This window comes from Larus michahellis, chromosome 4, assembly GCF_964199755.1.
Source record: "Larus michahellis chromosome 4, bLarMic1.1, whole genome shotgun sequence".
Classification (NCBI taxonomy): Eukaryota; Metazoa; Chordata; class Aves; order Charadriiformes; family Laridae; genus Larus; species Larus michahellis.
This window is the reverse complement of record NC_133899.1, coordinates 50,108,859-50,136,689: the sequence shown is the minus strand read 5'-3', so window position 1 is coordinate 50,136,689 and position 27,831 is coordinate 50,108,859. Positions and strand designations below refer to the sequence as shown.

Genomic DNA, 27,831 nt, shown 5'->3' with positions numbered 1-27,831 from the left:
TGGCTGGTTTTAATTAATATGTTAATTCTGTGCTATTTTGTAATCAACTTCCCCCTTGCTCAACAGAAGCCCAAACCATTCTCAGAGTCTGCCTTCACTGGAGAAACAGATGTTGGTACACAATTTGCTTTGAACCTTTTATGATGAAAATATAGTAATTACTTACAAAAATGGTGCACCTGCAGTTCATCAGAGTACTCTCATTTGTGATAGATGTCATGTTTTCATCCTCTCCCTCTCGAGCCAGAGAGCCTCACTCCTCCTCCCTTCCCCTTTCCACTTCCCTTAACATGTCAACATCTGCCCGCTGATGGAAATATCATCAAAGATGACTGTTCACTACTTCTGATTGGTGTGAAGTAGTGTTGTTGCAAGGTAAAAGATAAACAGATTCAGATGGGTAAATATGGCCATAATAATCCCCATGGGCTGTGCAAATCCCCAGGGGAAGCCAGAAGCCATCCTGCTCCCAGGACTGCAGTTATGCCAGCCTGTGATAACCTTCCAGAATTAGGCTAACTCTTTTTTTTCATCAGAAGAAGGTAGAGCTAATTTTCAGCCTGTTGGGGTCTGATTTTGGTGGTCTAAAATAACATCCTTGCCCAAAAGTGCTGGCACTCCAGAACATCCTTCTAGAAAAAATAATTGGGGTTAGGGATAACATTTGCTATTTTCATAACGTGAAGGGCAACACGTAATTTCACAATTAATGCAAATTGATAATCACAAACACCATATCCAAACGGCTCTTGACAGTCTTGCAGCTGTACTGGTCTTGCTCTTTTTAGTTCAATTCCTTGGGATAACCATAGTTTCCTGCACAGGCACACAGAAACTGTGTAACAACCCCCCTCTGTCAATACCCAGAGTCAAAGGTAGCTTTCCCAGAAGCACATTGTTCTATTTTTGCTGGAAAATTAGCAGTGACACATTGAGGACAATGTGCAGGATTCAGATACCTGTGTATGTTTGCATCCTAGACAATAACGCTCCAGACCAATAAATAGTAGCATGTCCAGAGTCTTTGACCAGAGTAGGCTAAAAAATGGGGGGAAAAAACCCAACCAACAAAAAACCAAACTTCTTTTCACTTGACAGCATTTAGCACTAAACTACATGTACTTTCAACGCAAGTTTTGGCAGAGTCATTTCAGGTCTAAAATATAGAAAAAGCCAATAAACAGGAGATAAAAATAGCATGGCAGAATTGCCACAACAGTGTCAAACCTTAACAAACTGAAAATTCACATCTGTTGCCAACATCTCATTGTTTGTAATAACAGACATTTGCTGGCCTACTGTCTGGCTTCCAGAGAATAGTCATATACCAGTCAGCTTCAGGAGGACACATAATTTTCCTGTTTACAGGCAATTAGTCACATCAAGGTTTCGTCCCAAAAAGACAACTTTGAGAGTATGAAATCTTCTAAAAGCCCATTAATAGTCAGGAGCCTACCAAGATGGTCTTTGGATGGCAGTGTAAGAAGAAAACCTACCAACAGCCCCTGTCTTTGATTTCACTCCTTATTACCCCTCCATGCTGCACCTGGAACATGGCTACCTTCACTAGAAAGGTAGTTTTCTAAGGGGGTAGTTTCTGCAGAGCCTGGCAACTAGGGAATCTGCTTCATCACCACTTCTGTACATTATCTTCTGTACAAGATCTCACACGAAATGTAATAATTTGTCATATTCTTACCTAGATACTGAGGATTTTGTTCGACTACAACTTGTCAATTTATCAAATTAAGGTTAAAGCTATAAACTTATAAACTACAAAAAAAGCTTCATGATCAGACTGGTACCAAAGCACTCTCTTCCACATAGATTCTTTAATATCTAAAATGGACTGAGTTTATCAGCCCCTCCATCATGAGAGGTGGGGGGCTCTCCAATATGAGAATACTGCTAGCAATTTGCCCTTCCAACCAGCTGCCTATTTTCATTAAAATTAGAGGAATGCAAAGTTCTGGTGGGAAAAGCAACTGACTGAAGAAATATGCAAAGCCAGGGGAGGGGATAGAAGGAGAGAGCACAACCATAAAAGCCCCATTTTCCTTGGGAATCACAATTATCCGAAAACTTATCATTGGACGTTGAACAGTTAGTGAGTAAATCTAATTCACCTTACACACATTTACTGTAATTTCACTTTATCACCGATGGATTGTTTCAGGAGTCATTGTGGATTTGGGATGGGTCCCCTGTTCATATTCTATCAGTCACCTCTTTATACGTATGACTGGGTCCCTCGGGGCTTTGCGTTGAAAGAATTTCTGAGTATTTTACCACATAAAATTTATTCCATAGTTCACAAAATAAAACCGCTAAAGAGTAATTATTCTTGTCTGAACAGAAGAAAAGACCCTGTTATGAATATCAAAAGCATTCCCAGCACATTGTAAATTAATATTGTCCATTGCTTCTGTGCCAATTTGGTAGCTTTTTTAAACAGCAAAAAATTAACTGAGAGACTTTTAGTAGGTCTTTCTAGATAGTTCAAAGTACTCACACTTTTCTAAACAACTTGCTTTTTTTAATATAAAAGAAAAAAAACCACACAAAACCACTCTGTTTACAATTTTCGTATCTATTTACCAATTTACATATACTGGAAAATGCATTTGCCTGACAGAATGGCGTTCAACCTGCAATGTTGAATGAATCTCCTTCCTTGGGAACAGAAGCTTTCTGACCTGAAGCTATGCTTGTACTCTAACCTTTTGGCAGCATTGCCTGTTAATGGGTATGCCTATACTTGTGGAATAGCAGTTGCAGCATTAGGATGAAATGCAAGAGCTTTCGCTGTAATTGAGACTTTCTAGATAAAATTATACCTAAGCTATCTACTCATCTACCAGATCCAGAATTATTTTACTAGATATAACATTGATATTTAAAATTGATAGATAAAATTTATACCTAAGATAGATAGCTCTGGATCTAACAGGTAGATGCATACAATACAAATTTTATCCGGAAAGTATATTACATTTACAATGTATATTCTTTGCCCTGAGAATCCAATGTTTGAATATTTTTAATCTAGCATTGGAGCTATCTGTTCAAGCTACTGATATTTTCCTGAATCTTTACCTTCACCGGCAAATATTATCACGGCACAAGTATCGTAGGTATTTTTTATTTTTAATGATTAATGATTGTCTATAAGCCATAGCACGTAACACTGTTTCTCACTATGTTTAAAGCCCATGAATTCCCATATTTCAGTATTTGCTGCAAAATTTGACATAGGGTTTGATACATAAAGAACGGTTAGCTGTAAACAATTCACATCTTGCATTTAAGACAACACATCCTTTTTAAAGATACACATGAGAAAATACCTCTCAGCTAATAATTCTGTTGATTTATACTAAAAACTATCAGTTAAAATCTCTGAATGGAACTTACTACTAGAAAATTCGAGTCCAGACATGAAGTACTTCCACTAGAATCACAGATGCCATAAACATTACATTGAAGATAGCTAAATCAGCCAAATGCCTCATTAGAACTCTCCCCTGCAGCTAAAGTAATATAAATTATGTTTTGTTGCTAGAAAAAACTGTTTTCAGCTGAAGCAAGCAACGAACATGATTCTATGCACTATCCTGAGGAAAGCATGCAGTAGGGCTAAAGCACTTCCATTTCACAGTGAAGTAAACTCATCAGGGCCAGCCCTCTCTTCTTTCCCGGCGTTCACTCCCACATGTACACCTCACGATAAAAGAAAAAGGACCACATTTTCACCATGTTTTCGCTGAAGATTGCTTATATATTAGTTACTGTGAGGTAAAAGGGGGAAATGGTAAATTTGCAAAGTTCAAGATGACCCTGCCACATGGCACCAGCAGTAGTTTGTCTCTGCAGATGCAAAGAGGTGGGAGTTTGCTCACGAGAACTGGAGCAGGGAGGTCCCCACAGCAAGGTGCTGGGCCACAGCAAAGCACAGAGCTGCAATTCTCTTACCTTGGCTGGTGGGCTCCCCATGACACGCAAGATGGCGACAGCAACAGAAAACTCAATTTGGGTAACAGACCTGTCAGCTGACAAACACGCTCACAGCTTGTTGTTGCTGCTGAAATAACATGAAGGACACATATAATTTATACAGGCGCTGAGCTCCACCCTCTGCCTCTTCTGTGTGGAGAAGAGTCTGCCTACGTCCGAGAGGGAAAGATCTGCAATGTCAGAGGTGAGAGGAAAGCTGCAGTTACCACACCTTTGCGTGTCACTTCATTACCTCTCACAATTTGTTATTGCCCCAATATTGTCCTGCCAGGCTTTTGGGTGGATTCTGCCGTGTTCAGAAAGTCTTCCTTCACTCACCATCTCTTCCACCTATCTAGTCAGCAGTTGAATTTTCAGTAGCTTTTAAGTTCTTACACAAAATACACCAGAAAAAAAAGGGAGGGGACAGACAAATCTCACCTATTAAAATTTCTGGTGGGAGACCAACCCACTTCTGAATGCTCTTTTCTACTCTTTCTACAATAGGAACTTGTTTTAATATATTATTGGGAATCTTTCTGCCAACCAGTAAATCAAGTCTCCTTACTTTGAAGCAGCTACTGATGATTGTCTGGCCAATGCAGAGACACTGGTGAAACTGAGATAAATATTGGCAGGGAAAGCAAAATCCACATACCTTCTGGGCTTTTCCCCTCTACACACTTCTTGTAAGAAGAACATGACAATTTGACATCTCCCAGCTTCCCATCCTATTCCCCCACCAGCTTGCTGGTGACAGTGGTGGTTCCTAAGGCATCCTCTGGAGATGGCACAGGCATGGCTTCCTCCACCTTTCCCATGCCCACTGTGGACTGCTAACAGACAATCTGTAGGACGCCTGTCAGGACATTGTTCCAGGCAATCTGTTCTGGCTGTACCTTAATCTACACCTGCAATTTCATGTTGGATGTCATGCAGACCCAGACTTGGAAAAGGTCTGGAGGCCACCATAAATTTGCAGTAATATATGTCCTCACTGGGGGACAGTAATATCAGGCAGGACCAAGCCCCACCAAACAGCCAGTGGACACCTTACGCTGATGGGAAAGGAGGGTGTCCAGAGTTAATTTTCATCAAATAGCAGTTATGAGTTTGGTTTTTGGCAAGAGAAGAAAAAAAATGAAATGTAACCACAGTAATTGTTTGGGAAAATAGGTTTACTTGAAATCTTTGGCTTTAGAATTTTCCTGAAACTCAGATGCATACTGTGGATCACCTTTAAACCACTTTTTAGAGCATTTTAAAAAAAAAAACAACCCTGTCACCAATTGAAAATCAGTTCTAGGCAGATGCTCCTGGGCTTATACAAGTGACAACCAACTGCTCAAACCGATGTTTCACAAAGACTCTGCTGCGGTTGGCAACACGGCCGTGGTGTGAGCAGCAAGGACTGGATGCAGGCTTACCCAAGCAGCAGGGTGAGGCCTTGAGTGCTTAGTTAGGTTGCCATCTTTGAAACACCAAAAAGAAAGATATCTCAAGTAAAGGTTTGCTGTGTGTAGGCAGCAAATCAAAGAGCAGCTACAAAACTCCCAGAAAAACAAGCCAAACTCTTCAGAAAGCAATCTGGGGTTCAGAGCAATTAACCATGCAAGTCTTGCGCTCCTGCAGTAACATTGTTTTGACAGCCTTGCTTGGGCATTTTTACAGGAGCAGTGAAGGCTGTGGTGCAAGCATTCTTCTCCATGCTTCCTTGGACACAGAAGTCTGTAGCATCCCATTTCCAGAGATAGGAAAAAAAGCTCTTATTCAGAGTGTAGTTTCGGGTTTTCCTCCTTTATATTGCTGTTAAAGCTTTGATCATAGGTTCTGCTGCTGTAGTGAACTGAGAGACCAAAATAGTAGGCTGACAAATTTACCTCCTAAAGAGAAGGCAAATGGAAAAACAGCCAGAGAAAAATGAACTCCACTCAGAGAGGGGTATGTCTGCCTGGAAACGGAGCAACACATTAAAAACAGAACAGCTGCAGCAGGGAGACCCAGGTCTTAATGGAACAGGAAAGAAGAAAAAAAGCTCCTAGAATGTCTTCAAATCAAGGTGCAAATGTTATTTTGGAGAGCTATGGAACTAATTTTTCCAATAGCCCCTCCAAGAAATTAATGTTTCCAGTAAATCAGCACGGCCAAAACACATAAAACATTTTGTGTTGCTTGTCAACAAGCACACTGACATGTATCACGTCCATTTCCTCCTGGACATGAGGGAGATGGGCTACGTGATGTCAGCCCTTACTACAGACACAAAAAATGTACAGTATGGGGAAATTAAGACAGTCAACTGCATGAAGAAGGAAGGACAAAGCCAAAAGGTTCAATCTAAAGCAAAGAGGCCACAGCACAATGCATTATCAAACTAGTCAAATAATAGGCAATATCTTCAAAGGGGTACAGAAAGTCCTCCCCCTCCCCTTGTTATAGGGGGCACACCGTCATACCAAGCTTATATTAGTGGAGTTATTAAATTCAGAAAATGTAACACTGTATCTCTGGTTTCAGTTTGTAAAAGGCTGTTCAGGACACAAAGAGGGATTCCAGAAAGATTTTACGGGTTAATTAAGCTGGTCTCATTCCACATTTATGACTGAATCTTATTTCTTTTCTGAATTAATATTAATAAAGTACTTGGAAAGAAGCTTCAAGGGGAAAAAAAGAGATAAAAAGGCATATCAAATTACACTGAGGTTAAATTGCTCCATACCCTACCTGTTGGCACTGAGACAATGCACACAGGGGAGTACGTGAAACAGAATCAGAGTAGAAGGAATGCAAGCCCATGCTGTTCTCAGTACGCAAGAAATAAAAGTTAATTAATACAGTGTTCGGCTTCATGCAACTTACACTCCGGGCTGCTCACTAACAGCCCCTCGCAAGAAGCTACTCAAGAGTCAGAGCTGAGCTGCAAGAAACCAAGCAGCGGAGTGGCAGCAACTCCAAATGAGTGTGATGTGGATCACCCTACTGCTGGCATGAATTTAAAAGCTAACTGGGAGAAATCTTACAAAAGGTCCTGAAGACTCATTTAGCGGAGTTCATTATTTACGCCAGCGATGGCAACAGCACAGCAAAATTTCATACAAACATGGCTCAGCTTTGGCGTACAAAAAAAATGCCCTCACTGAAGCACTGTCTTCATAGTCCTTCCACGCTTGATCCTAACAACTTCACAAGCGAGGATGGCAATTACTGAAACACTCTCCTATAAATATAGAACTCCTTTGATTTTGTCTGAGAACATTCGTTTACTCATCCCATTAAAGCCGTTAAGGAGAGATAAGTGACGGATCTTCCTAGCGCTAGCTGCAGCCACACCATTAAGGAGATGGTGGTGGAAGACTGTGCAGCTTTGTGGAGACTTCTTGTGCCAGACAGTGACAATGGGAGATAACAGTTGCTTTCTCGTTGCCTCATGGATCAGTTCATACCTTGTTCAGCTCAGTGGCTGGGTTAGAAAAATTATAGTAACCTGAGAAAATAATTGTCTGTAGTCAAACAAAAAAAATTCAAAATGTTCTCAGAAATTGAGGAAAAAAGCCTTAGTTTTCCCTAGCTTATCCCCAAACTATTTTTTTTTTTCGTACCTGGGTATGAAGTAAACATAACCACTGTAAAAAATAATCCAAACAAAAAAAAAACTTTATTAAAATATATCTATGTTTTTTAATTCAACATTGCCATGTGAAACCAGAAGCTATAAAGCAAAGCTTCAGAAACATCAGATTTGGGGACCTTTCAAAACTGAAACATTTAATTTTGAAAGAAAAGCTTTTTTTTTTTTCCACTGTTTCCCTTCCACCCCATTCTTTTTGAGCAAAACAACACAGATAATTTGGAATTATTTTAGATCTTTGAATGCTTTCCAAAGGACCATTTTCAGCTCAACTGATGTTAATTAGAACAAAATACCAAGCTGTCTATCCGAGTAGCAGTCAGGTGATAGCAGCATTTGCAAACGAACCGTCCTTCTGGCTATCAAGATCTAAACCTGTTTCAGGAAAGTAAAAGGCGTTATATCCTCTTACCTATCTCCTGAACCACTGCAATCTTAAAGATATCACACAGTAAAGCCAGTATCACTGGCTCTTTTTCCTGGCCAGAGTAAGAGAGCTACTAATTTCCTTAGATACTTTGCGGGTGTGGTTGTCAATATAGCAAGATAGTGATCTTTGCTGCTTCAAGATGGGAGGAAGCTGCTTATTATTCACCTGGGGTATCTGAGGACTGGAGTGTTATCTTTCCAAGACACGTCAATGTAAAGCCACACTTTGAAACCCACTGTGTTTATGTTTAGAAATTGTTCTTTTATTTTAAACCAAGTGATTGCAGAGCATCTAGTTGAAATAATTGAGTGAGATATTTCAGTGTCATTCCGCTCGAGCCAGTTTCTGAGACCTTTATCTTCAGATCTTATTCAAATAGTCTGACACTGATGTCAGTATGAAATTGCTTGAGTAAAGACCTCAGAAGAGTTAGGTAAGTATTACACTTTACCACTTGGCTGACAGGAAGACTTGACTTATGGTTATGGTATTTAGCTTCAAATTATGAAGAGAAGGGTTTCTTTCCTAGTTGCCACCAACCTCTTGTGTTTTTTTAATAGTCGCTTTTTTAGAATCAAGAGAGTAAATTTTGTTTTCTCCTATTGTCTTTCACTCTCTGTGACTTTAAGTTCTTTGGGCCAAGACCTACTACGGAAATCTTTGCTACTGAATGTTATTATCCTAGGCAAGAGTAATTAAAAAACAAAGGTTACTGTGATTGTATGACACACATAGCAGTATTTCCTTTCTAACCCTGTCGCTGTGTCAAATCCTCTTTCAGCCCTGTATGTGATTTTATTCAAGGTTCTACTTTTACCTGAGCACAGCCCATAGATGTTGGCTCAGAAAGGGATAAACGATACACAAGGTTTTATTTCAAATATTACGTAAGTCATTCATTCCTGGCAGTATCTTATCCTCTAAGTAGCCCTCCAAAATTAACGAGACTAAAGACTGTAGCAGGTATCCTCACCATGTTATTCTGTAGGTTAGTATAGTTAATGGGTAGGCTTTTTTAATAAAGCTAGCAACTTAACCTATGTCCTAGCTTAAGTAATCTGGAGTATTTTAATGAAACGCAAGAAAACCACTCATCTCGGCATAGAGACAGGGCAAAGAAATACAGAAACAGCCATTTCAGGATGAACTGAATACATCCAAGTATATCACCAGTAGCTTTGGAAACACCCACAAAGTATGCCTTTGTAGCAGGCGTACTGATCACAAAGAAGAAGTGAATACCGGTACAGAATCCTTGTTAAATATCTGAAAATACTCAAGCCTTAAAAATATCTGAAGGTGAAGTTTCATGTTGCAGCAATACTCATCGAAGAGCTAGTTGTCACTAAAAGAGGAGGTCTTGTTCCCATCCCAGTCCCCAGCTTAGAGAGTTCTGCCCCTACCCCACAGTATTGGCTCTGTCACTCTTCTGGCCAAGTGCTAAGCTCGTTTGAGGAGTTGAAGGAACAGAAAATGACTCTTCTTTTTTCTGATGAATTTCCAGGACTGCCCTTCTTTAGTGGCATGTAGCTATTACCTCAGCTTACTAGAACATACAAACTCGCCTTGAGTTCAGTAGTGGGAATCTGACCATGGGCAAATAACAGTGTCCACAAGAGCTGCCTAAAGCATCAAGATTCATAGGGAAAAGAGTATCAGAGATGGAAAAGACATCAGACAATTCAGTGCACATCCCTGCGAGTGGATCATTACAATTCATTGTCCCCAGCACCAGAAAGCCATGAGGCTTTTCACTACCTCTTTTTATGGTTCTTCTAAGGTTACTGCAAGGTTGTCAAGATTGAAAACTTCCTTCCCTTCCTTCCTTCACTTATGTTCATCATTGTATCTTTTTTTTTTTTTAACAAAATCTCTAGACATCAACCGAGCTATGGGAACAATTTAAAACAGAGTAGCCAGACTTAGCCATTAGAGCTATTATGAGTTATGACTTGCAAGCTTATGTACAGCAATTAAGAACCCTGTGACTCACTTCTGGTGGATCATAACTTCTGACAGCAGAAGACTACTTCATAAGGACTTCATGGGCTCTACAGAGCTATGGGGATTTTAATACAAAAGTTCCTTCTGCATTCATACTTATCTGTATAGAAAATATTTCTGATGAGAAAAATTTCTTGTTTAGGTATGTGTCTGTTCTTCTAGTCCATTTTTACCATTCTTGTGACAAAAAGAAGTCAGAAAGTTTCCCTAATAGTAACTTGCTGAGAGCACCCTCAGCTTTATTCCAGCAGTATGAAAGGGTCACCTGCTCCTCTTAAACCAGTGCAGAAGACAGACAAGTGTGAGCAGAGTGCCTGGCACTTGAAACACACTGAGCCTCTCATTCTCAGGAAAACTACTCTAACCTGTGCCAAGGCAGAGTCATCCATGGAGCCTGATACTATCTCTGAATGTCTCTATGCATGCATATTAGGTCTGTTTCAATCATCCTGTTTCAGCAGCACATAAAACATAAAACTTGACTGCAATTTTAAGTGCTTTCATTCTAGCAGAAAACTGATTTTTCACAGGCACAGATCTTTTTTTAACCTCTCAATTCATATAATACCTTGGGACTTCCAAAACTCCTAATATGTTTGTACAGTGCTTCTTAAAACCTGAGAACCTGGAATAGAAACACATATCAAAGCCAACAGAAATTTATAGCCTTCAGCATCTCAATGAACTAGGGTGTTTTTAACCTTAGGCCTCCAACATTCATGGTTTATGTGGCAGGTGAGAAGTGATATGGCCAAGAAGCCAGAAAATGTTCATGTAGTTCATGAGAGGCATTGAGTCTGTACAGAACAGAACATTAAAATAAGCTCCCTACACTGCCTCCTATGCCAGAGGATCCAGATCTATGTGCCAAAGGTCCAAAATTAGGTCTCCTGGTCCTAGCCAGGGACAGTCCGGGCTGGAGGAGATGCATTCACTGAGACTCTAGCTTCCAGGGGCAGAGATCTGATGGAAGACTAGATTTCAGATGGTGACCTCTTCCATAAATACCTCCAGGAATCAAGCCTCACCCACAGCCTGCCAAAGCACCGGAGCACAAACCAGTAATGGTGCCTCCTCTGCAACACGCACAATTTGTAGTCTGCAATCTCTCCCCATACAAGAGGTACGTTGCAAAGTGGCAGAGACCCTTGCCTTGTATGATTCAAATCCACTAATTGTTGGTCTTCCCTACCGTGTACTCACACACATACTGAATGCATTTGTCAGCCAAGTACTAGCAAGCAAGCTGCGAACCGCAAAAGGTAAAATGTCCCGTGACTTGCCTGCACCAGTGCTGGGAACTGGAATGTTCATCCCACAGAGGAAATCGTGTTGGCACACCTCCCCTCACCCTTCCCAAAAGGGTTTCACTCGCATATATAAGAAAGATTTTGAAACATTTCTGGGCCGATGCATCAGTTCACGTGCCAAGACCCTGCCTACACAGCTGTTTTGCTACCACATGGGTGGCCAGGCAGTCACCTGGGCAGGCTAGGAGCTTTGAAACTAAGAGATCTTGGAAGCTGGAAGCAATGGAATTGGACAACAGCTGAAGGGCATTTAATGGGCAGCTCATTCAACTGCTGACCAGCCTGGGGGTAGCCCCTGGTAACTGGGAGAAGCCAGCAGTGTCATGGCATCACAGAATGGTGGGTAGCCAGTGGAACAGGCCAGGTGGGTCCACAAGGTTTACGACAGCATGACAACTTTCCAAGCAGGTTTCCATGAAGCTGGAGAACCAGCCGACCCAGCAATACAGAATCCAATCAACATTTTCAAAAGGAGAATCGTTGCATCAGAAAACTTATGATCAACTCTATTCATCAGACATCACTTCCTCATGTATGCTAAAACTGTGAATGGGAAGTACCTGACTGTTGTTAACACACCTCGTATTTCTTCCTCCTCCTCAGACTTGATACACAAACAGCTGACAACATGGACAGATATGTGGAGCACAGAACGCCTTGTGCAACAACCGCATGCTCTTGCTTACAGGAAAAGAGGAGAGAGGAAATGAGAATTAAAATGTTAATGCAACCCCTGCTCCATTTGAATACTCCTTGTCTCTGTCATAAATTCTCTGCACATCTTAGGCAAGTTAGCGAACAATTTGTAGTGTGAAATGAAAGTAGTGACAGACAGTTCACCTGAGATCTGGGAAACTGGAGCAACTCAGCAGAAAAACAAACTAGAAATGCAAAGAAAAATTATGATGATTCTATTATCATAGAATATTACTGGCCCTTCTTCCAAATAATTATAATTTGAAAACATCCCTTTTAGATATCTTCCTTTTATGAACCCAAATATTGCATACTGACACTGATGATGTTTGGAGAAATTTAGTCTATTTCCCACTAAGCGTCTGCATCACGGAAGACATCGTTTTACACATGGTCCAGAGAGCACCAAAACATCCAGCAGCCATAGCATGGGTCAGAAATGTGTCCCACCCTCTGAATTCATACTTGAAGACTTGCTCCACATAGGACCACATAGCCTTATGTGTCTCTGAATCAAATTAAATGAATGGTTGTATTACATTATTACAGATGCAGCTAAATGCTGTTCACTTATCCCCAACAAAACATCCTTCAACTCTGTGGGGAATAACCTGGGAGTCAGAAAGTTAATTAATAGCTTCACTCCGCACTGTAAGAAGTAGTGAGCAGGGCAGCTAAATTTTCATTCAATATACCCATGTACTAGGAAGTCTATATTAATAACTTCAACAGAATGTATTACAGTATCCATTGCAAAACCAAGCAAAAAAAAGATACTATAAAGCTATTTGATGCTTTCCTAAATGGGAACAGGTTTTAATAGCTGTCTATTAACAACTCCTTTTGTACCTAACATTTTGAAAGAAGAACTGTACAGATGAACCCATGCCAATCCATTTCAGTCTCTGGAGACAGGAACACCTATTTGATTTCTTAATTTTAGTTCTGGTTGTGATCATTCCAGCTTCACTTCCTTCCTTTTGACATATGTAGTCATCACCATTATGTGGTCTGTCTGTGTCAGCACAGTGTCTAACACAAAACATACTGACAACAGAGGACCTCAGGGTTCTTACTGCAACCTGTCTGGTGCCGAGCACGAGTAAAATCCTCGTCTCTTACACTACGCTTCCTGTCCCTCACCACTCCAGATTACCAAGGGGAGCTAGTCAAAATTCAGCCAGTCAAACAACAACCCACAGTAAAATTCTGAAAGTTCAAAGTTGTCTGTTTGCTGTTGGAAAAAGATGTACTGAAAAGATTCAGAGACATCTTCCTGATCTGCAGCTACTGGCAACTGATTAGTACGTTTCATGGTTAGACAATACCAGCTTTTCTGCCACCCATTTAATAATCTCATGCATTTAAAAAGTCAAAAGCTTTGCACTTGCACACGTTCCTCTCAGGAATAGTCTAACCGGTACTAACAGGATAATTCACAGTTAAAGTGCCACCTCAGGTGCACAAGTGTTTGATGAACTGGAGCACAACCAAACAACAGACAAAGAAATATGCACAAAACATTAGCCCGGTCTCCCCGCTCTGCTCCCCACGAAGACCAAACATACCACATTTTATTCATAGGCTTAATTATTGTTTAACTCCTGTGCTTTTACTTCTATTTTCTCATTTGTGTTGGGGTTTGCGTTGTTGTTCATGTAATCTATTTAGATTGCAGGTTTTTTTCTGAGCAAGGTCTACAGCTTATCTGGGAACTCTTATCTCTTTTAGCAAAATGAGGCTCACTTCTTCTACTGACTTTTCACAGTGCCAAAGTACCGTAAATTACAATAAATTCTATTTCTGATCATTGAAACCTGTGTTACAGCTAAACTATGTATTTTCCCTCCTACACCTTCCTTTTACGTTGTGACCCCTGACTTTTCTCAGCCTCCACACCACATTTCCCTCCCACATGATAGCTAAATTTAAATCAAGACTGTCTTTTACGTGTAGCTCAGACATTAGGAACTTGATTCAGGAATTACTCAGAAAAATGCATGCATTGTATAGGTCAGACTAAACAACGATAACTGGCTTTAGCTTTAAAAATATCTTTTTCTTCCATGCATCAAACTTTTCTTTACATCTCAAACATATATTAGGAGCCTGTAGTTGACTAATATCCATAGGCAGTGATGTTCTATGTGCTTTATAAAAAAGGTTCACATGAAGAGACAAGCTGTTCTCATTATTTCAAGGAGACTCACTCTATAGTCTAATAGTGTTAGAATCTAAACGCCCTTGGCACTGCTATATAGTGTGCCTCTTCCAACAAATACGGAGTAACAGAGCTTTCCAGAGAATACATTGCACAGGACAACATATAAAAGCTTTCTCAGAAGGAGCCTTGGTTCCAGGGCCTGGGGTTCATAAAACCACAAGGGGAGGAAACACACCCTTCCCCTTCTTTACACCTTTCTTCCCTGAGCAAACATTTTGAAGGCAGTTCCTGGAGACAAATCTCAAGGGATTTCTTCAGCCAGTTTCCATTTCTTATTCGTATTCCTATACTAGAGGCACCGGCCCTTCATTTGCATCTCATCTGTGTCAGTGGGTTTCAGTCTTTCCTGTTTATAGTTTATATACCATCATGGCAGCAGTGCCATTAGGATAATTATAGTTATGATAGAACTCCCTTGCACACTACCAAGAGACATTTTGTGTCTAGATAATGAGGTCAGCGATTTCCAAGATTTGCGGAACAAGGACAAATTGTTTTGGCAGCATGCCTGATTTACTCACAAGTTTGCCTGTACCACCTTCTCCTACAGCAGACCCCACATGCTTTTCTGCATTACTGTTCAACGCTACTTTCTGCTTCAGGCTTTTCTTCTCCCGGGATAAACCATATCATGTTGTACCTTCTGCAAAAGATTCCGTACTGAGGGCCACCACCAGCTCAGAGACCAGTGGAGAATTCTTCCAGTTAATTACAGAAGCAATGGTGAGGGGGACAGGGGAGAGAGGAATCAAAGGCCAAAATCACATTCAAGTAAGTGTTCCTAAATAAACATCATTGAACATACTTCTAAGCTGTTGTTACATTACAAGTAACAAGAGGAAACGCAACTTAATCTCCTACTCACAAATGCGTTCCAGTCTTCTGAACCCATCCTGTATGCTCTTGCTGTCTCCTCAAGGGAGTCATGTACTCCTGGGCATCTCTCTACCCTAGCCTGTGAGACCTGACAGTCCAGGTTTATTTAGCACTTTGTCTCATGTCACATTCAAGGCCAGACTAACACAGCCATTTATTCAATTCATACCATTGCACCAAAATTCATACCGAGGCACCAGAAGTTTCCCAGAGCCATGCTTTGTAGACCTAATAACTCTAAATATGACCTGACCATGCATTTATATTGAAGATATGGCCATCAAAACGTGTATATTACAAGTGAACTCCTGGCCCAAAAAAAAACAGTAGCAAAATTACCACTAAGAAATACACACCTTAAAACAGCGCTATCGTTCTCAGAAAGTAAGCTTCACACAAAGCAGAGCAGCTGACTCAAGAAAAGCACTGCAGCTACCTAATGTCCTAGCAATCAAAACAAGGCACCTTGCAGTCTACACCCGTGGTAAGTCATTGTCAGACATTTATTCTTTCTATAAAATCTTAATCAAACCTACGCAGACTATCAGGATGTTATCATAAGGCCTGCTACTCTAGGCTCACCTACTGTTTTACAGAAGAAACAGTGCACACCAACACTACTGCATGAGATTTTGCAATCTTTTGATATGCCCTGAGCCAGGTATCATCTTCTTGGCTAAGGCTCGTACTGTATCTGTACACAACTGTTTCTCTCAGTGTTACTATAGCTGTACATTACGAAACTCCTGAAACACCCAATACATCAGCTTTTGGCACAGCTCTCTTGAGCAGGTGTGTTGTGCAAAGCATTCTTCAGCATTAGCAGGGATTAAGTGGCATTTTGTGGGCCCCAGGAGCTGGAGTTTATAGTGCTCTGAGCTCCATAAGGCCAAGTTCCCTCTACTCAGCAGAACCAAAGGATGTCGTGCATTCAGATATACAAAGACAGAAGGCGAAGTGCAGGACTATGACTAAAGTGTAGGATAAGTCCAACACCACTGAATTTTTAAATCTCTGACTTGCTACAATTTAAGATAAAGCTTTCCATATAAGCATGCTCCCAAATGCAGACATCTGGAGAAAAAGTGCTTCTGGGTTAAGAACATTTCTGATGTATTCCAGGAAGGTACAAGAAGCCAGGAAACAGATGCTTTGTACAAAATATCTTGCTAAAACACTCCTACAGCAAAGCTTCCATGACCTTGCCATTCTTGTTGAAGCATCTCCTTAGATAATATCACATGGTGGGATACTTTGAAAACTTGGAATTGCTAAAGGCTGTATTGCTAGAGGTTTTGCTGTCTTAAGACACAGTGACACCATGTGGCCGATTGCTTAGCCCGGAAACGACACGCTAATACAAAGGGCAGTGTAAAATTTTCTTATTTTTCTTCTGGTTTATTAAATTTAGCCTAGGGGTGCTCAGATGCAACTGTATTGACTGGTGAGAGTAAACTTGGATAGAACAATTGTCACCTGAACAGGTACAAAACCAAAGCCAATGACCATTTGGGAGGTCAGCGTACAAAAGTCTAACATTTGCAAAAGTGTCCTCTGAAAACATACCTGTAAGTTCAGCAAGTAAATACCCATAAGCATAGTTTGCACATGTGCCAAAAAATCATATTCAGTTCGCAGATGCAAGCAACTGATAGAACTATGATTCTATGTTCTTCTCAAAAAAGTCACCTGGGAGGTGCACCTTACCATCTATGGTTGAATTCTGCACTAGTATCACAAAAAAACTGCAATGAATTTTGAAAATGGATAGGTTTTTGCCTTGCTCTCATAGCTTGTTTTCCTTCCAAATACATGCAGAAACCTCCATTTATTTTTACAGACATTCCTGAGGAAAGTGTTTAAATTCACAAGTGGAAATATTGCTGCTAGAAATGTTCTCAGTAGTTGTTATCACTTTGTGTTATATAATATGGTGACTGATGTGATGAATCATCTCTCCCCACCACAGTTCTTTTTTCCTAAATCACGTACTGCACATTTGAAAGGTACAGCTCATGAAGAACGGTAAGAATGGGCAGATTTCTTTGAAAGAGAGACACAGAGACAGGCAGGAAAATAGGCAGACAAAAACTGAATACAGATTACTTACATATCCCTCAAACAGAAAGAGAATAATACATCAAATAAGCTCTTCGCAGAGAATATATTCAGCCAGTACTACTATAAAGAAACCAATGTTCAGTAAGAAATGAGTATTTTGAGGCAGGGTTCGGAATACCTCACTCTCAAGAGCAGAAAGGAAGGGAAAATATAACAAACATGACTCTGAGTTGCACAGGCTTTGCAAAGTCAATGTTCCATAAATATTGCTTTTTTTATTGATTAGTGATATAACATGCTAGTGTAATTTTTTTGTTCAGTATTGAACTCCAGGTGAGCAATTTATTTCAACACTATCACAGTGCATCTGAAATTAAGTTAAATAGGTTAGTTTGAAAAGTGATGTAACAGGATTTTCACCTACCAACACAATAGTTTCACCTGTATACATAGTAGCTTAGAGCCTGGGAAGCACCAGCTAGTTAGACACAGGACTTTGTGATTGTTCAAAACAGGAGTTTGAGTTGAGGAAGATTAATGACCTGACCCCTCAAATTTTGGCACCCTGACTAGTGAGATTATGCTGCCATCTTGTGACCTGTAGATTTTACTTCGCTACAGTGACAGCAATTTTTCCCCTTGGCTGGGGAGACGGTGTACGTCTCCCTGGTATACAGGCGCAATGGCCGTGTTTGAGCAGCTGAGTCCTGTTTTATAATCAGACCCATATTTTCTCTCCTTAGCTTTCTTAGCTGTGACTCACGGGCTGCACCCTTCAGTGTCATTGTCATTGCTACTGGAAGGGCTGTCCATGGACAGGCATGGCTAGGGACTGGAGGCAGCCCTGCAGAGGGGGTGAAACCCATAGTTTAAAGGAGTAGGGTTGTGTAATAAAGGCTACAGAATGTCCCCCTGCTGCCAAGAGAATCATCCATACTGGAAAGCAAAACACACCCTTAACCAGCATTTGAATATGACAGTATACAATGAAAAAAGACATACCCTTTACAGATTGGAAGGAGAACAATTATAAATCATTCTACAATTTCACACATTGATGATAAATTTTTCCTCTCCATCTTCCAAGTGTAAAGCTTGTATATTTATGGCAGAATTTTTCTTGCTTGAAAAAAAAACTGTGTTACAATTGGTTGTATTCTGAATCTAAATGGGTTTGTTCCATCTGGTCAACTTAAATAAAACAGCTGTATGTCAAAGTGGTTATGCTGTTCTCTTGAAACAATACAGACTTCAGTTGCAGTGACTGCTTACAAAGCATTTTAGAACACCTGGAAAAAGCTTAGTATGGTTGCAATCACATTGAAAAGCAAGCTGTGAACCCCTCTGCTAGTAACCCCACGTTCCTTCTTTATAACCTCAACTATATGTGCTTCCATCAGCGTTCACTCACGGGACACTTCTGAAGTGAAGACACAGAATCAAACCTTGAAATGCTGGCAATCTGAAATACCTGCGCAAGGAAGGAACAGGGACATACCAGGCAGGAGCAGCCTTGAGAGCTCTGAGCTAACAAGGCAACTGCTCGGGGTGCAGATACATGTTTGGGAGAGTCCATGCATAGCTAAAAGGTTCCTTCAACACACGTGACTGGAGACAAATCATCAGTCCTTCTTCACTACCAATGCCTCAACCACCACTATACACTCAAATCATTCAAGTATTTTCTCTCTAATGTATGCCAAAGTAAACCAAAGCATCCTGCATTTAGACTCTGATTAGAGTTTCCAGGACACACTGTATTTTCTTCAGGATATGGCACAGCAGAATGAGGGTTCCCAGCTAGCAACTGAAGGTTATGTTTGCCTGTTCCCTGTTTTTGAGGAGGCTAATGGCATTGTATTGATCGTATAAATGGAAACTCAAATCTTGTGGCAGTGGGGACTTTATACGTTCCTATAAAATATTCATGGAAATTACAAAGCAGCTGAATCATCTCTGTGAAACTTAACAGTGTATTTCAACAATCGTAATAATAACTACTACTGCTGTGGCAGTGCAAATCTCTGGGCAGATTTACAGCTAATCCATTTGCAAAGTTAAGACAAGAAAAAGAAAGAAAAAAAAAAAAGACTGTGAAGTCATGTGGTTACAGTCCCTCAATGAGTCTATGATGACAGGCGTTAAGACCTTCCTTAACCTCAGCATTTGTTCCTTCAGGGGACAAGTAAGGTGTCTCAAGTTTCTTCCATTCCAACATTCCTGACAGCAAAGCAATTTGTCAGGGGAGACATTTGGTATAGTCGCATCAGGAGGAGAGTCCTTGACCCTGTGCTGCAAGTTAGCAGTGCCCCATCTGACACGGCACAGCATGGTGCAGGAGACATGCCGCAGCTTGCACAGCTGATATGCCTGAGATCCAGGAGAATGTAAGGGTAAGGGTCAATCGTAAAAGTTTAAACCTACTGTGTGAGATACAACTAGGGTAGCTGAGCCTTCTGAAAAGGCTCAGAAAAGAGGTGTATACTATTTTTTCTGCAACTGTAAATGCTTTTTACTCTGGAGAGCCACTTTCTGATCCCCTCTTCAGAGTTGGAAGCGAATTCCAGTTCTCATGACCAACTGCTACACCTCCTTTGTGAAAACACAATATACGATTTAAGCAAGCACTAGAAGAATTCAATTATTTCACATTGTCTTTAATATGCTGTATCCAAGTGAGAGAACAGAGTTCATTCTTTTCCGTTCTTTTCCAGCAAGCACCAACTGATATAATGAAACACGCATCATCAACCAGACATAATTTCAAGTCTGCTGGAGCTAAAAGCAGACCTTGATGACTATCTGGGGAACAAATATTCCTTTCAGCAGCCCATACCTGGAGCTCATATACTCCTCTATATAAGTATAAATACGCTTCTGCTGATCTTTGTCTGTCCCCTTATCTTTCATTACTGTCTCTTTTTCAGTCACCTCCTTCCACAGCCAAGAAAGTATTTAATTTTTCTGCTGGGTTTGGATGAAGTGTGTTCTTGCACAAAAGGTCAGCTGAAGGCAATTTCACTGTAAAACACCACACTCTTCCTTCTCTGACACAGTCTGCTGCCAGAATGGATTCAGGTCGCAGCAGCAGTCCAAACAGCCAGTGGACTCACAAAGACGTTAAGTCCATACCAGTGTTAACTGGTAGTTAACATGTATGTTGTAGTCTGAGAGCCTGTTAATTGGACTAAAGCCTGAGACCTGATAATACCTTTCCTTTCAACCTCTTTCATCACAATAATCCGATCATCTCTATTATAAATAAGAGATACAGAACTAATTTTATGAACTTTGTCAAGAATGAGAGCTCAAAATAAAGCTGGCATTCTTCTTATGAGAGACATGAGGAAAGAACGAAAAGCAGAATTCAGAAAACCTAACAGAGTGAAACAGGCTAAAACATGAGGAGAATAAAATAAAGGACCAAGGACAAAGGAGGGATAAAGAGCAGAAGCTCAGCCTCTAGCTGCCCTGGGGGCAACAGCAGAAGAGCATGGTGGTTTGGTTTGTGGCTCTTCCCTGGAAGCAGAGGTAGGTACCTGCTGTGCCTGCTGTTTCCGCTGTGCTTGCAGGAAGTCAGAGCTGAGGGTGCTGTAGAATTGACAGTCAAGCAAACAATGTTATGAGATTGAAGCCCATCAAAGCACCTCAGAGTTTCAGTGAAAGATTTTTTTAGATGATGAATGGCTTTTGAGAAACCAGAGCTTTTCTTTTCTTTTTTCTTTTTCTGCTGAAAAATCTGTTCGGAGTCACATGACGTGATATGATCACTTGCGGAGGCATGAAAGGATTGAAAACATGCTTAAATATGCTTTCATTTTTTACACTTCTTTAATGAAAACCTAAAACACATGAAGAAAATTCTCACACAGATAAAAGCATTCCTGATTGTCTCCACATGGAACCTTATACTGGAGAACTGGGGACCCCAGCAATGAGGAACCATCCTTACAGGCCACAGACACACATTTGCTCCCAGAAGAACTACATTTCTTATACTAAGTCACCTTCCAGATAGAATCATCTTGACTCTGCGATCTGCGCATGCTGTGACCCACAGAAAAATCACTCCCTATTTTTTATGTGTAGCGGTAGGCTCTTTCTTCCAGGAACACCACCTCATAAGGAGAATTTTGCACCATTCTACAGACAGAGTAACAGGAAAGCAGCTGAGACATGCACAAGCATTAGTCAAGTCATGGCCGTATGTACAATGATTTAGCCTGAACAGCTGGCTAGGAGGTCATAAAAGAAATGTGTTTTACTACATGAGTGCTAGATGAAATGACACTGTTGCCAAACTTGGCTAAGAGCTGGAACAGACACAGAGCATACATAGGATTTATGAGACTAACCTCTGGATTCCTTCCTGAGCCCAGGAAATTGCATTCCTTTGAGGTCTGGACTGATGTTCATTGATAAAGCAAAATCATGCTCTTCTGCAAGGAGAAGAAAAGTAAAGCAGAAGCACTGGAAAGCTGAATAGCCTTATCTGGAGAACTGAAAGGAATGAAGAAGGATAATAAATTACTCTCAAAAAATTCTATTCTCCTCTCAACCCAGAGGAAGGGAGAACTTGCACGTGCAAAGGACAGGGAGCAAATGGCTTCTCCATGTTCTTAAAAACTCAAGCTATTTTTCTTAAATTTGTGAACTAAAGGTAGCTGCCACGGCCCATTATCATCCTGTGTGTGGTGTCTGTTATATGGCTAATCAGGCAGACACAGATTATGAAAACACCCAGAAAGCAAATGAAGCAAGCAGAAAACAAAGTGGAGAGAGAAAATAGCTCTGGTCTGAGTATGACTGAACTCTCTCTGCTTAGGAGCTATTAGGCATCAGCATCTTCCAGGATCAAATCTTTCTCTCGGGCCTCAGAAGATGAAGAGGCCACATAAGGAGATGAATGGGGTTGACTTTTTCCAAGCAGTTCTTTTGCTAGTGGACAGTGGTTCCTGGGCTATGCACTTAGTAGCCAGAGACAACCAAAAAAAAGAAACAAGTTAATGTCTGTCTCTGGTCTTCCTTCCCCCTCTTCTGGGCATAATATTCCAGATAAATCAAGGGAAACACACAAAGGGCACAGCATAAGCCATATATCCTGAGGAAGCTAAATTACCAAAAGACTAACTTCACATTGTATGATGTGTAAGGTAATGGTTGATAAAAGAAAGCTGTCATCTCATTAAAACAAACAAACAAACAAACAAACCAGGACTTCAGACTTCAAAACTTATTGGTCTAATGTGGAATAAAAATCGAGACTTTCTTCTGAACCCACCATAACCACCCATGTACCAATAATCGACAACCTGCTTTTGAGAACACTGGTCTGGGAAGTGAGAGAATTTAACCAAGCACAGCGGAGGCATGCGTCTCAGCCTCCTAACCCCCATGGAGAGCCCCAACTTTTAGTTTAATGGCTATTTCAAGGATGCTTTTAGCGTCTTTCTTTAAGAGGATAAAACAGAGTTATGCAACTAAGTGCTAATCTTTTCCCCAGTGGGAGAATAAAATACTTCTCTTACCTCAGGATTCTCTAGCACTTAGAGAACAAAGGACCATGTTATTTTCATGCCTACATAGTGACTGAAAAATTTTAGTGGAATTAACAAGAAATGAAGCAAGTAGAATTTGTTCCTTTGTTTCTAGAGATCTTGAGAAAATTTCTATAACCTGTCACTAGAGGTTGTGTGATGGAAAGCAGTTATTACTTCTTCAGAAAAACATTAGTCATCAGTGTCCCAAGACAATAACTCTACTAATAATAACTGATTTCAAAACCACTTAGTTATGAAGTATACAAAATACAGATTTCAGTGACTCGTTTCTAAGCAGGCATTGTGCCTTTTGGAGGCAGGTGAGACTGTCATTGATTGTCTTACAGAGAAATATAGATTCACCTTGTGGCTGAGTAATTGGCATTTTGTAACCATGCTTATTCTACTAATCCTGGAGCAGGCAGTGGTTACCGTTCGCTCACCTCTGGCACTGCACAGGGAAACCGACCATCTGGTCGGGACCTGAGCCACCTTGCTTTCACTTGCATATGTATGTCTTCTGGCAGAAGGAAATTTCTGCTGGGGACCCTACATTCTACAAAAAGCATACAAGTAATTACAAACCAGGTTTTTTTAATCTTCTGTTTTTCTTTTTCTTTCCACTCTCTGTTCCTCCTCTCCTTTCCAACACACATTTATATAAACCCACATGCACACTCTCTCACACACTTCCTTATATGAAGGGGAGAAATTTAAGAATTGATACTCCTTGAATGCATTTTTTTTCTTTCTTTAGAAATGTGCAATTTACACCTTTATTTTAGTTTATTTTTTATTTTGCCCAGCTGGGCTATGATTGTGATTTTGGGTATTGCACATACTGATATTCCACTGCATGTACTGGACTGGAGTGAAATATTTCGACATATTTTCCTATCATAAAATAGAAACTAGTAAAAACACCACTTGTGAGACAGTAGCAGGCAACAGGGCTTGTAATGGATCACTTCTAGAAAGCCACCATGTTCAAGCTGCACAGTATTTTCTTCCACAGAGGTGAAGGATGATAGTAAAATATTGATGATAATAAGTCCTAGAAATCATCTGCAAGAGCGTAAGACACAACAAATGAGTGACTACAGGCTGAAGGCATTGACCTTTCACTGATCATAAGAACTCTGAACAAGCCTCTAAAGTAACTGAGATTGAGAAGGATAACAAGTCTTACAGGAGCTGTGACAGGAATATTATCATAGCAAACATAATCACATTTTTTATGGTCACATTTTAAAAAAATTACTTTCATGGTGAGTTTTGATTTAAAAGGCAAAAACCCTGTCCCCGATAAAATCCAGGCATGTTTGAAATAACCACCTTCCCTTTTCTATGGGGATGCTCCTGACATGCTCCTGACAAATCAAATACACAAATTCTTCTGCACGAAACTCTTTTGCCCTTTCTCCTTCTTTTTCTATACGGCAATGGGAGTCACACAGACTTGGACTGTGGTATCTAGTCTGATATGAAGGGCAGAAATAAGCTGGTACACAAAATAAAGCATCAGTCAAAAGTCAACCTGACATCCAGTTTTCCTAAGTAGCACCTTTTTGCACTGTTCTAGTACAAGCTGACTAAAACTGCACTCTGTCAGGGTTTCGTGCAGCTGTTAGAAATCTCTCCTTGCTTCAAAGCAAAGGTTGGGTCAAAGCAAGGAAGATGTGTCACAGCTGGCATATACAGGTTCACTCACTGCCACTTGCCAACTGCTTCTCTTGGGTTTGTAAATCTTCAGTGGGGAACAGCAAACAGAATGACATAAAAGTAATAACTGCTGTCTCCTGAGGAGCTACAGTTCTTTTCATTAATCAACAAACCACTTAGCTGTACTTTGACTTGTACCTACAGTACTCACAGTATTCATTCATTAAAACCATCCTAAAGATACCTTTAAGATCACCAAGTGCTCTATGGAATTATTTGCCTGCTAGGTCCAAGGGTAGCATCTTTTCAAAACTCTACTAGCTCCTCTCAGACTGGAATCTGTTTCTCCCCCCAAAAAAAATATTTCAGTTTCACAGTATGTACCTTCTACTCTAAGAGAGGAATCTTTCCTGAACACCTGTCTCAACAGAACTGACTGGAACTGTGTTATTTGCTGCCTAGTTAAATTTACCCCTCGGTTTCCATGAAAGATGATGCCCAAGGCATGTACACATTCCAGAAGACAGGAAGAGGTACCACATACCCTCCTGAGGTATTCATACATTTGCTAAAGGAAGTCTTTTCTTGCAGATGGGTGTCACGTTTGCTAATTTACCGTCAACAGGGACTTCCCCATTTTGCTAGGACTGATGATAAATGATTGCAAGTGGCTTGGTGAGCACTTCCGCCAGCTCCCTCAGTATCCTTGGGTGGATCCCATCTGGCCCCATAGACTTGTGTATGTCTAAGTGGTGTAGCAGGTCACTAACCATTTCCCCTTGGATTATGGGGGCTTCATTCTCCTCCCCATCCCTGTCTTCCACCTCAGGGGGCTGGGTACCCAGAAAAGAACTGGTCTTACTATTAAAAACAGAGGCAAAGAAGGGATTAAGTACCTTAGGCTTTTCCTCATCCTTTGTCACTATGTTTCACCCTGCATCCAATAAAGGATGGAGATTCTCCTTAGCCCTCCTTTTGTCGCTAATGTATTTACAGAAACATTTTTATTGTCTTTCACGGCAGTAGCCAGATTAAGTCCTAGTTGGGCTTTGGTCCTTCTAATTTTCTCCCTACATAACCTCACAGCATCTTTGTAGTCCTCCTGAGTTGTCCATTCTTCCAAAGGTCATAAACTCTCCTTTTTTCCCTGAGTTCCAGCCAAAGCACTCTGTTCAGCCAGGTCAGTCTTCTTCCCAACAAGCTTGTCTTTCAGCACATGAGAGCTAGCTCCTGCACCTTTAAGATTTCCTTCTTGAAGAATGTCCAGCTTTCCTGGACACTGTCACAATAATCAATCACCAATACACACCCCAGCACAGTCTGTTTCATATGTTTGTTTATAAGCACGGACCCATAAGCAGGATTTTAACCTTGATCCTGAACTTACAGGGAAGGGTAGCATGTGATTGTGTTCTTGAATTACAATCCATCCTATAGAAAATAGGCAGGAAGGTTACGAAAGCTATCAGAATAATTAAAGGCTTCAGAGGGCTTTACAGCATTAACATTTACCCACCTCATACTACAAACAGGAATATGAATACTCACCATAAAGTTGCAGCCAGATATAGTTTGATAGATACACCACAAAGAATTTTTAAATTGCATCTATAAATTACATTTATATTGTAAGAAAAGAGACCACGGAGTTACTCAGAACAACAGTCCAATTGAGAGAAGAATCCCCCCATATGAATTGTCACTAACAAACTTTTCTTGCAAGATGAAAAAATGCCCTTAACAGCAAACATTCGCCTTCCAAACATACCTTTCACTGGAAAATAACATAGTCGTGCTCCACTTTATAACAGACAGTGCACGCTTCACTGGAACATCCCCAAAGCTAAAGCAGCATGCTCTCCCTTCAATCCATTGGCAGCAGCCCAGAGCCACACACCAGGGGTTTAAGGGAGGGTTTACTGAGAGTTGGTGCCCACTTCTAATAATCAGGTCTCCGTCAAGTGAGAAAGATACAAAAAATAATTAATTCTTCCTCCTTTAGGGCACTGCTACTTCTGTCACAAGTAAGGGGAATGCCCTAAGTGCTGCAGGGCTATGGTGCTGCATGGAGACACCCACAGCTCGCTCCTGACTTTTAAATGCTACATGATCTCTGTACGGTTCAGCAGCTCCTAACACATTTTGATGCCCAAAACTGAAAAAGATTATTCCTCTTGTGCTCACCTCATCTAGAAATTCCTGCCTCCGAGAACATCAGCATCATGTATGTTACCCTGGAAAGAAGACACATAGATTAAATCCCTGACATAACTGATGGACAATATATGACTGTTTCCACATTAGGAACAGATGAGAATTTCCCCTTCATACAGATACAGTCTGCTGTGCTTTTTGAGGTTACATTCAAAGAAACATTAACGCTTACTCACAGTGCGTTATATCTCCTAACCTACACAAGAAGCAAACGATGGTGTGTCTTAAGGAAAATCTCTTCTGCTTTGCACGTTTGCTTTCTTTACTAATCACTGCATGATTACTGCATTTTTTAACCACTCATGATCACTGCAAATCAGCAAGCCCTATTTTCTCCTTCTCAGTTGCTGAGGTAGCTTTTCATTTATCGTTTTGCAGTAAAGTGTAGAACTTAGGAACAACTAGGCAGGGTATATGTGCCAGAGCATGAACACAGGGAGGCAGCTGTGTCTGTTGAAGCAGGACTTGATATACAACTCCTAGAAATCTGAAATAGGACTCCATTACAAGAATAACCAAATTCAGGGCAAATGTCTTTTAAAGATAAGACTGATTTCTCTGCTTCACCCCAGCAGACCATCTAGCCCAGCATCCTGGCTCTGCCAATGGTCAAAGAAGAGGTCCACAGGAGGATGCAAGAACAGGACAAGTCTGTTGTGCTAATTCTCCAGAATATTCTTCCAAACTCTTGTAATTTGTGGTTCTGGGACTCTGAGAGGCAGACGTAGTGTCTTTGAAATTAGTTAATCTTGATAGATTCCTCTTACATGCATTTGTCCAATGCTTTTGTATTGCATTTAATCAGTACCTTGTATACATAGATGGTGAGTCACCGTGGAGTGGGCTTCTTCATGTGGCGTCGATCAGGGTGGGGCCCATTCTCATCAACAAAGATGCTTTGAAGACCAATGGGAAACATGGCTGACATGGTTGAAGCAAACGACAAATATATTTTATCTATTTGCAGATTTAAATCCAGTAGTAGGAATATTCCGTCCCTAGCACAAAGGATCAGTACAGTAGATCAAGTGTTCCTGTCGCACTCAGTGCCTGCCAGGGAACTGCTGACTGGTCAGCTGCCCAAATGCACTGAGTCCAGCTCATTCTCAAATTCTGCACAGTGTCACGGTGTGACTTCTAAGCCACTGGTTAATGCTCGAATTTTTAAGCTCAGCATCCAGAATTTGTAAACA

General features: G+C 40.7%; 1 protein-coding gene across 1 annotated transcript in view; it reads right to left on the bottom strand.

Annotated features, from left to right (window-relative positions):
- Window positions 1–27,547, bottom strand: part of PLA2G4B (phospholipase A2 group IVB) — a 58,480-nt gene extending 30,933 nt beyond the window's left edge. Inside the window, exons 1-3 of the mRNA XM_074584639.1 lie at window positions 27,447–27,547; window positions 26,609–26,658; window positions 21,578–21,722 (exon numbers count right to left, since the gene is read on the bottom strand). The gene's annotated coding sequence lies outside the window, so the exon portion shown is untranslated. The remainder of the gene's footprint in view (window positions 1–21,577; window positions 21,723–26,608; window positions 26,659–27,446) is intronic.
- Between the last annotated feature and the right edge of the window lie 284 nt (window positions 27,548–27,831).